Source organism: Myxocyprinus asiaticus, chromosome 1, assembly GCF_019703515.2.
Source record: "Myxocyprinus asiaticus isolate MX2 ecotype Aquarium Trade chromosome 1, UBuf_Myxa_2, whole genome shotgun sequence".
NCBI lineage: Eukaryota > Metazoa > Chordata > Actinopteri > Cypriniformes > Catostomidae > Myxocyprinus > Myxocyprinus asiaticus.
In genome coordinates this window covers 34,031,596-34,043,930 of record NC_059344.1, presented here as the reverse complement: position 1 = coordinate 34,043,930, position 12,335 = coordinate 34,031,596, and positions in this window count along the sequence as shown.

Here is a 12,335-nt window from a genome sequence, read left to right as displayed (position 1 = left end):
GTCAACAAATGTGAGTGATTGATGAGGACAAGCGGTCAGAATGATGGCCAGTTGTTGGCTTTCCCTGGGAGCTGCCATTACCCTCTCGTCCCAGCTTCCACCCTGTGAAAGGGATATTACTGATCCCTCTCTCTCTCTCTCTCTCTCTCCATCCCTCACTTCCAGACCTCTAGTAGGGATATGATCTTTCATTCTGCTCTGCTGTCTGCTTGACTTTTGTAAGCTTGCCTTGGTCTGGTTGTGATCAAAAGTGTTCCCATATATGGACTGAAAGAGTTTTTTTCACCATGAAATATTGATTTTTAAAAGAAAAAGCAATGTCGCTAACATCCTGAGGGAGTTGATTAATGACCCTCCTATGGTCTGATATGGTAAGAACAATATTCAACATTCCACGTCATTCATGGAAATAATGTGGAACTCTCCAGAAGCTGTGCACTTCTTCCAAACATTCATCTCGTCCATCATGAAGATATACGACCTCATCATATGTATGACCACATCCACTGAAACAAACAAGGAGTAAAAGTCTTTGCCAGAGTGCTAAAAAGCACAGCCCTTGGGTACGAAGCAACAGCAGAAATTCAATTGACAACAGAAGCTCTCAGCCATAAAGGATCCTCCACCTTCCACCACAGTCCAGACTGGCCACAGGACCTTCAACACTACACAAGAGCTATGCAGCGGCAGTTCAACAACCACAAAACCCTGCAGCTCCTGAACTCAACCAGATAAGATATCTACTGAACATCATCTGCTCGAAACTGATGAACTGATCTACATAACTCATACACATATATACTGTATACACACACACACATTATAGACAAACTTATCCATGAAATCATTTAAAATCAGTTGTTGGGATATACAGGGTCTGCACTCTTCTACTTTTGGTAACAAGACTGTAGACCACAGTATTATCTCTATATTTCATGAGACATGATGTTGCAGTAATGAGACATTACATTGTCCAAAAGGATACAGAGTAATAGTTTTTCTCTCATTAAAAAAATTCTAAAATAAAATGCGGCTGTGATTCAGGTGGAATACTTATATTGCATAAAGACAATCTAAACCACTTGATTAAAATAGTCAAAACTGAAAATTCATTTATTTGGCTTGAAATAAAATCGGTCCTACCAAAGAATAAACTTTACCTCTGTGCTGTTTATATTCCACCTCATGACTCTCCCCATTACTTAGAGGAACGCTTTCTAAAGTTACAAACTTATATCTTACACTTCCTGTCCAGAGGACATATCGTCATATGTGGAGATTTATATGCAAGGACTGGGAGGGAAATCGATTATTTGAATACTGTCGATAACAGTCACATACTTGGTGACACCATGTTTCAATCCCCATCAATTTTCACACCAAGAAACAGTTATGATAGTTTAGTGAACACAAATGGAAAGCAAATGTTAATGCTCTGTAAAGGTTTAGGGCTGTATCTTTAATGGCAGAACCAGGGGAGATTCTCTTGGTAGATTCACGACACGTATTGCTCCAGATCTGGACCCAGTGTGGTTGATTATTCAATAACAGTTATTGATCCAAACTTTATTAGTGCTTTTACAGTCAGACCTCAACTCCCCATTTCTGATCACTGCCAAACAGTGCTTTACTTGAAACAGCCATGTGAAAAGACCAAAAATCATCCCCTTGTATCTGTTTCCTTTGAAACCCAAACTCAGATGGAACCAATTCAGCCTTGAACAATTCAAAGAAAACATGAACAATTCTATAATATTAAAAATGCCGGATTATTTTATGTCCACTGACTTCACCCCAGATATTAATGGAATAAATTTAGCAACAAACAACCTTAATATTTGAAACATTGGCTTCTTTATTTAATACTAAAAAAACAAATATAAAACAAATCAACAAAAAATACGTAAAGATGTGTAGTTTGATAATAAATGTAAATGTTTCTGAAAGGGACTAAGTAGGCTTTCTAACAAAAAACATAATGAACCAGACAATAAGACATTAAGGTTTTTTTCACTTAACTGTCTGAAGAATTACAAAATACTTATATGCAACAAAAGAGAAACATATTTTAAATCCAAAATTGATTAAATTAATGAATCTATAGACCAAAAGACTTTATGGAATCTCTATAAGAAATTTTAAACCCCAAAATCAGAAATGTCACTTGTGGCTCAATTTGGAAATCTTACTTCAAAAATCTTTAAAAAAAAAATAAAAAAATGAACTCACAGACCTCAACCAGCCTCAGAGAAAAATAAAGCAAAAACTAGAAGAGTTAAAGAAAACAATTAAAAATGATCAAAATCCATTGGATACTTTTATAACAATGTCAGAAATAACAGAGCATATTAAAAATCTTAAATTATAGAAAGCATGTGGACAAGACAACATTAGCATTAGTGAAATGCTTAAACTGAGCAGCCCCATCATAATCAAAGCTTTAGTCAAAATATTAAATCTGTTTTTTTGGCCTGGTATCTTGCCTGAGATCTGGCCTGAAGGACTGATCACCCCTATATTTAAAAAAGGAGATACATTTGACCCCAATAATTACCGCTGCATTTGCTTGGGCAGTACACTAGGAAAGCTGTTCTGCAGCATAATACATTGCCACATAGTCACATTCATTTCAAAACAACATCCTAAATGAATTAAAAATTGAATTTTACCAAAACATCGCACATCCGACCAAATGTATTCTCTTCATACTCTAATTAACAAAACATAAATGAAAAACTAAGACAAATATTAGCATGTTTTATAGATTTAAAAAAGCATTCGACTCAATTTGGCACGATGGTTTATTTTATAAACTTTTTCAAAAAACATTTTATATTATACAATCCCAGTACACAAACAGCAAATGTGCAGTCAAATTGAGAAATCACAGAACAGTATTCTTCCAGCAGGGACGTGGAGTGAGACAGGAATTCAGTCTGAGTCCAACCCTATTTGCAGTAGCTCTGGAGCAGTCCAGTATCCATGGCCTCACTCTACATGACACTGAGTTCAAATGTCTGCTGTATGCAGATGATTTAGTCCTGCTGTCTCTCACAGCAGAGGGTCTTCAGCAGAGCTTGTCCCTGCTGGAAGAGTACAGTCAGGAGTGGGCCCTTACAGTCAGCCTGGACAAAACCAGAGTCATGGTGTTCCAGATGAAGGCCAGATCTCAGGGAAACAAATACCAGTTCACATCCAGAGGAGAGGTCCTACAGCACAGCACCAGCTACAGTTATCTGGGCACTGAGATCGGTACATCTGGGGGCTTCGGTCTGTAACAGCATTGAGTAAAACTAAATCACGATTCGCCATATGAAATTACCAATTAAAACATGGATTAAATTATACAACTCAGTCATTAAAGCAATTTTATTATATGGATGTGAAATTTGGGGACCAGTCTTAAATTTTCAAATTTCTAAATCTAAAAAACTGCAGTAGAAAAAATTCAGTTGGAATTTGCAAATAATATTTTGCGGGTAAATAGAGACACTTCCACTTCCAGCTGCAGGACTGAATTAAGCTTATATCCCCTAAACATTGAAATACAGAAGAGATCTGTTCATTTCTTGCATCACCTCCATCAGTCTGATCCTGAGTCTATAAAATATAAAGCCCTTCTCGCCAAAAAGATCCCACCAGTGTATCATCCTCTAAATACACTTGCTCTTAAACTAGTTAATGAAACTCAACCCTAAAATCATTATTAAAAACATTAAGAAGAATCTAAAATACTTATGATAAAATGTTAAAAACTCAATTTGACCTCCAAAACAAACTCCAATATTATCCGCCTCTAAATAGAACCACAACATTTTCAAACTACGTATCAATTAAACAATTTAAAGAGAGAAAAATCCTCTCGAAATACAGATTAAGTGATCATGATCTAGCTATAGAGAGAGGGAGACATAAGAAAGCCTGGACACAGAGAAATCAGAGAATAGGCAGACACTGCGACCTGAAGCAAATAGAGGATGAGAAACACTTCTTCTCATCTGTCCCATCACACTGTGAGAGAAATGTTTTTTCCCCAAATTTGTAACACTGAATCCATCATTCCTTATACTCAGTGATACAGAGAAAATATAATTTTTTTGTATATACTGTATATGTCTTTTTATTCTATTTTATCATTCTTAGTATTTAAATGTTTACATTTTCTTTTCTTTTTTCATTACTACTAATTGTTGTATTTATTATTGTATTATTATCTTATTTAAAACAGTGTGTGTTTACATAAACTTAAAATGCTATGGCAATACTATACTCCAATTGTCATGCCAATAAAAATGAATTGAACTGAACTGAATTAAATTGAATTGAATTGTAAGAAATTTGTGACTACTCCAAAATGGATTTCCAGGTTCAATTGTATTTTATGTATATTTTGTTTTACGTAATCATTAAATACTGATCTGTTATGAAGAACAGAAAACTGGATCTGCTAATTAAATTTGTGAAAGCAAATAAATGGAGGTCAGTTGGTTGTTAAACCACTGGACACTGTCTAGAGTAAGTATTTGTTTTCTTTTTTCTTTTTTTATCCCCTTTTCTCCCAATTTGGAATGCCCAATTCCCACTACTTAGTACGTCCACGTAGTGGCGCGGTTACTCACCTCAATCCGAATAGCGGAGGACATGTCTCAGTTGCCTCTGCTTCTGAGACAGTCAATCCATGCATCTTATCACGTGGCTCATTGTGCATGACACCACGGAGACTCCGCATGTGGAGACTCAAGCTACTCTCCGCGATCCACGCACAACTTACCACGCGCCCCACTGAGAGCGAGAACCACTAATCGCGACCACGAGGAGGTTACCCCATGTGACTCTACCCTCCCTAGCAACAGGGCCAATTTGGTTGCTTAGGAGACCTGGCTGGAGTCACTCAGCACACAGTATTAGTTTTCTTAATGAGAATGGGACAGACTCCTCCAGATCACGTGAGACACTTTGAGGTCATGTAATAGGGGTGCCATGTTTTGATTGGAAAACTAGTGTGTGAGGAGAGGATACCACAAACTGGGCATCCATCTGCCACATGCCAGAGGACTAAACAGGCATCCAGACCAGGATTCAGAGAAAAGAAGTAGAGGATGTTATCAAATGATATACAGAGGTAAAAAGCCTGTCTCAACGATACAGTATGAACATACATATTAGTGAGAAGAACAAAGGGGGAGAGAGAGAGAGAGAGAGAGAGAGAGAGAGAGAGAGAGAGAGAGAGAGAGAGAGAGAGAGAGGCATCTTCTCTTTATTCCTTGCTCTCCATTACTCTGTGGGGTAAAAGTTTTATGTCAACTCACATCAGCTCCAGTTGAGGAAGAAAAGGGAAAACAGGGCCTTGATTTGAAGTTCAAGGGTTGAGTTATTGCTTAGGTTAAACAAACAATAGCCATATGCTGTCATATTATTGTACATCAGTGGGTAAAGGATGTTGTCAGATGTTATTTAATAGAGAAATAATAGAAAGCTACACAAACACTCTCACATGCTGAGTTCTTGAAACCTGAAGGAGAATGACTAGTGGCAAGCAATCCTTAAGTGGAATACTCTCTGCTTTTGGCTTACTCTTGAAAGCACTGTCTCCTGTCTCAAAGCATGTATACACATACAAAGCACAGGAAAGTCCTCTTAGACACTTGTCTGGTTCAACCTGGTCTTGAACTTCCTAAATTGTGTCACATGCACAAACTATGCGTTAGAAATGTGTTATAAAATACAGGTAGGCCTACTATGATCATGGCGCACTGCTACATATTTATTTAGGTTTAAACTATAAAGGAATCAAAAGTTAATCTCAACTGAAAGTATCTGTGGGATAATGTTGATTACCACAAAATGTTATTTTGACTCGTCCCTCCCTTTCTTTAAAAAAAGCAAAAATGGATATTACAGTGAGACACTTACGATGAAGTGAATGGGGCCAATTTGTGGAGGGTTTAAAGGCATAAATGTGAAGCTTATAATTTTACAAAAGCACTTACATTAATTCTTCTGTTAAAACCGGTGTATTATTTGAGCTGTAATCTTATTTAATTCATCGTAGGGTTTACGGCATTACATCGTCATGACAACAAAGTTGTAAATTTGGCTATAACTTTACACAGAAAAGGTTAATAAGCAATTGTATCACACTAAAATCAAGTTAACATGTATATTGTTGCTGTACTTTTATACAGTGAGTATTTTAACGTTACGGTTTAGCCCCATTCACTTCCACTGTAAAGGGGGTCACACAACAGACGCATCTGGTGGACGACATGGCTCGTTCTAACAACTGTTTTCAATGAAGGTATGCACACCGCTGCTCGGCGTCTCTCGGTGGCTCTCAGCAACGACTCCAGAGGCTGATCAAATTTCTGCCATGCCACGGAGCACAACTCGCATATTTTCCATTAAATTCATCCCAAATCATTATCAAAGGACCTAGATCAAGTATTCTAGCATTGTTTATTCTAGAAGATGGGAAAAACCTTGGTAACTTCTGTGTACTGTCTGCCACCTGAACGACATTGATGTGCCCTGTGTTTGATAACTGTGCTGTGTCCTAGCTGCGGCGCGACGTGGCGCTCCTCATACGGTGTGCGACCGCCTTAAGTGCCTCAATGTAACCCAAATTTTTGTTTTTTTACAGAAAATTTGTTGTGATAATCAACATCATGCCGCAAATGCTGTCAACTGAGCTTAAATTGTATTGAACCTGGAATATTCCTTTAAATGCCAACACAGGCACACACAAATCAAATACTCACAACAATAAGGGTATTTTGAGGTCATGGATTTTTGGTCTCTGTAATAGAAGAAGAATAAAAAGCATGAGAGTCATTAACTCTGAAAAGGGAGGTGTGTGTGAGAAATAAGAATGAAACAGAAATCTAGGGCGATATTACCCTTCTCTCGGGGGCCAAGCACAAAATCTCGGGCAAGGATAAAAGGGCTTATTAATAGTTTCTGCTTTTACATGCCCTGAGTGGATGTTTATGTTGGAATTTGCTGGTTATGTGTGAACAGCTAACAACTGTAAACAGTGCCATTCAACTCTCATTTCCCTTACCTCACTGATATTGTTTCAACACCACGCTGAGACAACCACAGTTTCAAAACATAATTTGAGTATTTATCTTTAAAGTGGTTCCATAGTGAGGGTTCCCGAGGGGAGGTAATCAAGACAACGCACAGAGTCCGTCCTTCTTTGCCTTTTTGTGCTACAGTTTACTTTTCTGTAAACACACACACACACACACACACACACACACACACATACACACACACACCGCGAGAGAAAGAGAAGGAGAGTGTGTATGAATGAATGACTACATGCTACTGCAGGACGCTGGTCAAAATATTTTTTGGGTGCCTGCAAATTATGTATGTAAGACAAAATTCAAGACAAATAAACACAAAATATCTCCAGATTCACAGCTGGAAACATTCTAAGGACATTTTTTTTTGGACTGATGAAAAGACATTGCTAGTCACCAGTATAAGTTATGTTTTGGATGCTGGTAACTAGCATCAAGGATGTAATCACATATTCAGGATTTGACCAAATGTAATAATTTAATAATCAACCATGAAAAATATAAAAAAATAAAACATGTCCCCCTCAATGTCTTTGGTGGTTATGGCCCTGACTAACGGGCTTAACGGGCAAGTATTCCTTGTTCGGCATGGCTGTGCTAGTCTCCCCGCTAAGAAAAAAAAAAAGTTTGGTTTTAGCTGGTCACCCAGCTTCGCCAGGCTGGTCAGTTGGCTGGTTGTAGAGGGGTTTTTAACACTGTTTAGCTGATCAAGCTGTGAGACCAGCTAGCCTCTAAAAACAGCCATGACCAGGCTGAGGGACCAGCAAAAACCAGCCAACCAGTTTAGGCTAGTTTTAGCTGTTTTTTTTTTGGCAGGGCTACTCATCAGACCAGCACCAAACCATCACTAACCAGAATAAACCAGTATGAAAATGCATGCTGGTCTGAGCTGGTCTTTTTAGCAAGGTAAATACCCCTTCACATCCTATACCAGGCAAACAGATTTCATACACCTTTTTGAAAGGAAAAATATCTGTTTTTCTGTTCGCTTTGAGCCATTTTTGAACAGCAGGGTATACAACACGCATGTGTGTGTAAAGAGAGAGTTTTACACACACACACACACACACACACACACACACATACTTGCCCAGCTCCTGCTGCTTTTTATTGGACAGATATAAAATTAACAGCAGTCAGGATCTAAGATGGTGAGTCAGTCTGCCTCAAACACAAATTTCCAATCACAGGTTAGCTGTATGCGCCAATAAAACTTTACAAGGCGGCTTAAAGAAGCGCTGCCACTTTACAAGAAACAAACTTTCCTAATTAATCATCAAATTAATAACCTCAGGTCGTTCACCACCACACCAGCTGGATGCAAGTTCCTATTAAAACTAAAACCTGCAACAGCAGCCTAATGACCATTGACATAAATCAATGAAAAGCTGCAGTGAAATTTTCCCTCACTGAGCTGACTAATAGGAGAACTGTAAAAAGCACAATGCACGCCCAAAGAGAAGTGACCTAGCTCTAGTGTTAAACTTTTATACAGCCCTACTGCGTGATGTTTAAAACCACATCAAATGGTGAAAATGTGCAAAAAGAGGTAGGTGAGATGCCAGAACGGGTTTCTCTGTTTAAGTATTTTAATAGTGTGTAGCCCAGGTGGGGGCAGCTTCAGATGCATGGATGTGTGTGTGTTTTAGGGCCCAATTATGTGTTGGACACGAGAAACAGTGTGTAAACAGTTCATTTGACAAGCTTCTGTCTGACCTGGCAGAACGCAGGTGGCAGAAACCTCAAACCTGATGTAAAATTCCATGCCAGAGTTGTTCTCTTAGAGATTAATAGCACAAAGGATTTGATCCATTAGTCTTCAGAAGGCGAGTAAAGGTATGTGTGGAATTCCTGATCCTAGACTATTTTTAGTAGAAGAGTTGGGGACATTTGTGAAGTCGTCATCGTAGCTAGAATTCTTTTTCTGAGCTGATGAAAGAGCAGGAAAGAGAGGACACTGGGCTGCGCAGGGGCTGATTGTTGAGTGTGGGTGGGGTGGTGCTTGCTGCCAGGATGGGCAGCTGACCCTCGTCTACAAAGGGAACTGTAGTGGCTGATTTTAGTAGTCTCTTTGAAAAAGCAAATCAACCCCAAACGGTAAAGGATGAAGGAAAAATAAAGACCAAAAAAAAAAAAAAAAAAAAGACTAGTGTCTAGAACAGCGTAGAAGAGAGAGAATAAGCCATTTGTGCAGAGAGAAAAAGAAAAGGTAAACAGAGCCCTGTTTCTGTTTAGCCCTGTTTCTGTGGCTAATGGGGTTTCATTTTGGGCCATGTGTTACCAACAGTATGGATTAGAGCTCAATTTCAGAGATTAGCTCCAGGGGGTTTCTCACTCTAAAGACACACTAAGGTTATATTCTATTCTGTACTTGAAGGTTTTCAAACTGGGGTCCACTGGTCCCTAGGGGGCCGCAAGGGGGCGCTAGGGGGTCCATGGAAAATTTGCGAGAGAAAAAAGGTTTTTAACCAAATACATGTTTAGGACTGTTAACATAAGTATTTTAATAGGCTCAGTGTGCTAAGTTAATTATGTTAATGTGTTTACCTGATTTGACATTATTACTGTTTCATGTTGTTTTCTAAAGACCAGCATGGATGCTGTATAATGAGTAAAACATTTAATTACACAAATGTATAATGCTGAGTTTTATATTAGAAAAAAGAAGAAAAAAAATATATTAATAAGTAAATGATGGAGAAAGGCCTTCTTAAAGGTTAATTTATATTTAAATTAAATCCATAATGGCACTTTACAAAAGTAAAGCAATTTGGCATCTTTGTATGGTGGAGTTTAATTAGCAATTGAAGCTCAACATTACGAAATATAACCCACGAGAGAAACACACAGTCATTTGTACAAATGTTAATAAAAGTACCATCGGAAGACTAATTCAGCAGGTCACCAACTACAACTTGTGTTCATAGTATAACTTCATGATATAAATAGCCTGATACTTTTCTAACAATATAAATGGACATTTATACAATAAAATATATAACTGCCTTTACATTTTAGAAAGGGAATTGCTTGTTAGTGGATCATCATACTGTATTTGGGGATCCTTGGCACTAAGTTTTAAACTGCTTTAAGGAATAGTGATATACGTACATAAAGGTTAATGGGCTGCAAGAAATAGAAGGCATGTATGGCCCGTGACCAGTTCCCTCAGTGTCTCAATATATGTGTGTGTCCACTGACGTGCACAGAAAGGGGGGGATACAGGGGCACAAGCCCCTGCCCCTTTTGTTCACAAATGTAAAGGTGCCCCTTTAAGCGGAGGTGCCTTTAACAGCGCAGAGATTTAAGCGGAGGTGTCTTTACTACAGCACAACCAATATGTGTAATATTTACACAACCAAAAACGGTAACACATTACAATAAGGTTCCATTCATTAGCATTAGTTAATGAATTAGGTATTATGAACAAATAATTAACAATATATTTTATAGCATTTATTAATCTTTGTTAATATTAGTTATTAAAAATACAATAGTTCATTGTTAGTACATGTTAGTTCATAGTGCATTAACTAATGTTAACAAATAAATTTGATTTTAAAAATGTATTAGTATATGTATATGTTGAAATTAACAATAAGATGAATAAATGCTGTAAAAGTATTGTACATTGTTAGTTAATGTAAATGTTATCACAACAATAAACAGATTTTGTTCATTCATCGGGGCAGAAGTGTTAAAGAATCAGATGTCGTTTAACAAATAAAGTTTAAAGAAATCTGCAATGAACTGGAGGCTCCAGAAGTGGGAATGAAGTCTGAGTACACCAAGAAGGATTAAGAGGACTTGTCTCACTGGCCCTGTATAACTCACATTAAAGGTAACAATATACTTCAAGTGAAATCGAAGAATGAAAAAGTGTGATTGTAATTTAGAACACAATCTTTCCAAAAAGATAGTGTTTTTACATTATGATTTCATAATATGCTATATGTAATGCAATTTAAGTAAATTAATTTAAGTAAAAATCTCTCTCTCTCTTTTCTTTGCCTGTACTATTCTCCTGCCACAGTGCAATTTGCTGATTTGAATGCTATAACAGTATAAGGACATGCAAGGAGGAGGATTACAGTCAACATAAAGTTTTAATGCAAAACTCAACTTAAACAAACATAAACAAACTCAAGCTCACACATCGCGGCCATGTGCATCTCTCTCTTGAACTAGCGTCACCAGCTCCCCTTTATCTCGCTCTCCAGCTGATCATCGGATTCAGCGCCGGTCATGCACCCTCAAGGCCTGACCACGCCCTCCTCCTCATCACAAATGCATGTCAAAAGATAGACCATTTAGAATTCTGAGAACAAAGAAACAGAGAAGAAGAGATTAGCAAAAGACAGAGGAATGGATGAGAAGCGAAAGATTAATATTATTTGAATGAGAATGCAGGTATTGCAAAAAACATTGCCTCAGTGTATATGTTTGTTGGTTTGTTTGCTTGTTTGTCTACCAGTGTACTATCTATCTATCTATCTATCTATATATATAAATATATATATATATATATATATATATATATATATATATATATATATATATATATATATATATATATATATATATATTCAATTACAGACAGACAGCCATGATTTTTCCTTGCCCATCTCTCCTTCTGTCATGTGTGTGTGTGTGTGAGTGTTTTTGGTCTGTACTGACAGCAGCGTATGTGCCATCCATCTTGCAGGCCACAGTCAGGGCAGATGAACAGCTCTATCTGCTGTGGGGGGAGTTTGGGATAAGGGTGATTAGCTCTGGCTCACACATTCATCCGGTCCATTATCAACACCTCACTACTACAATCTGTCTCTCTCTCATCCCTGCAGCCCACAAATGCCTCCACCACTTCAGACAGAGAGAGAGAGAGAGAGAGAGAGAGAGAGAGAGAGGTAATTAGTGTATTAGTTTGAACCCACTGAGAGGTGGGCTCAATCTCAAGTTTAGAGAGTTCGCGCACACACACACACACACACACTTAAGGCGGTATAAATCTGTATATGGGAAGCAGCCATGTCTGTTGTGCTTCTTGCTGATGAGACTTAAAATGTTGCCGGGAGCAAATGAGAGTCTTATGTCTAGATTAGCTTTCAGGAGTGGAGTTTAGATTGAGAAAAACTGATGAAGAAATAAAAAACATCAATTGAATGTAAAGGAATATAATTATTAGAATATACTAACACAAAACAAATGCAACCAACAAAAATGTATCATAAGTATGTATAGAGACAC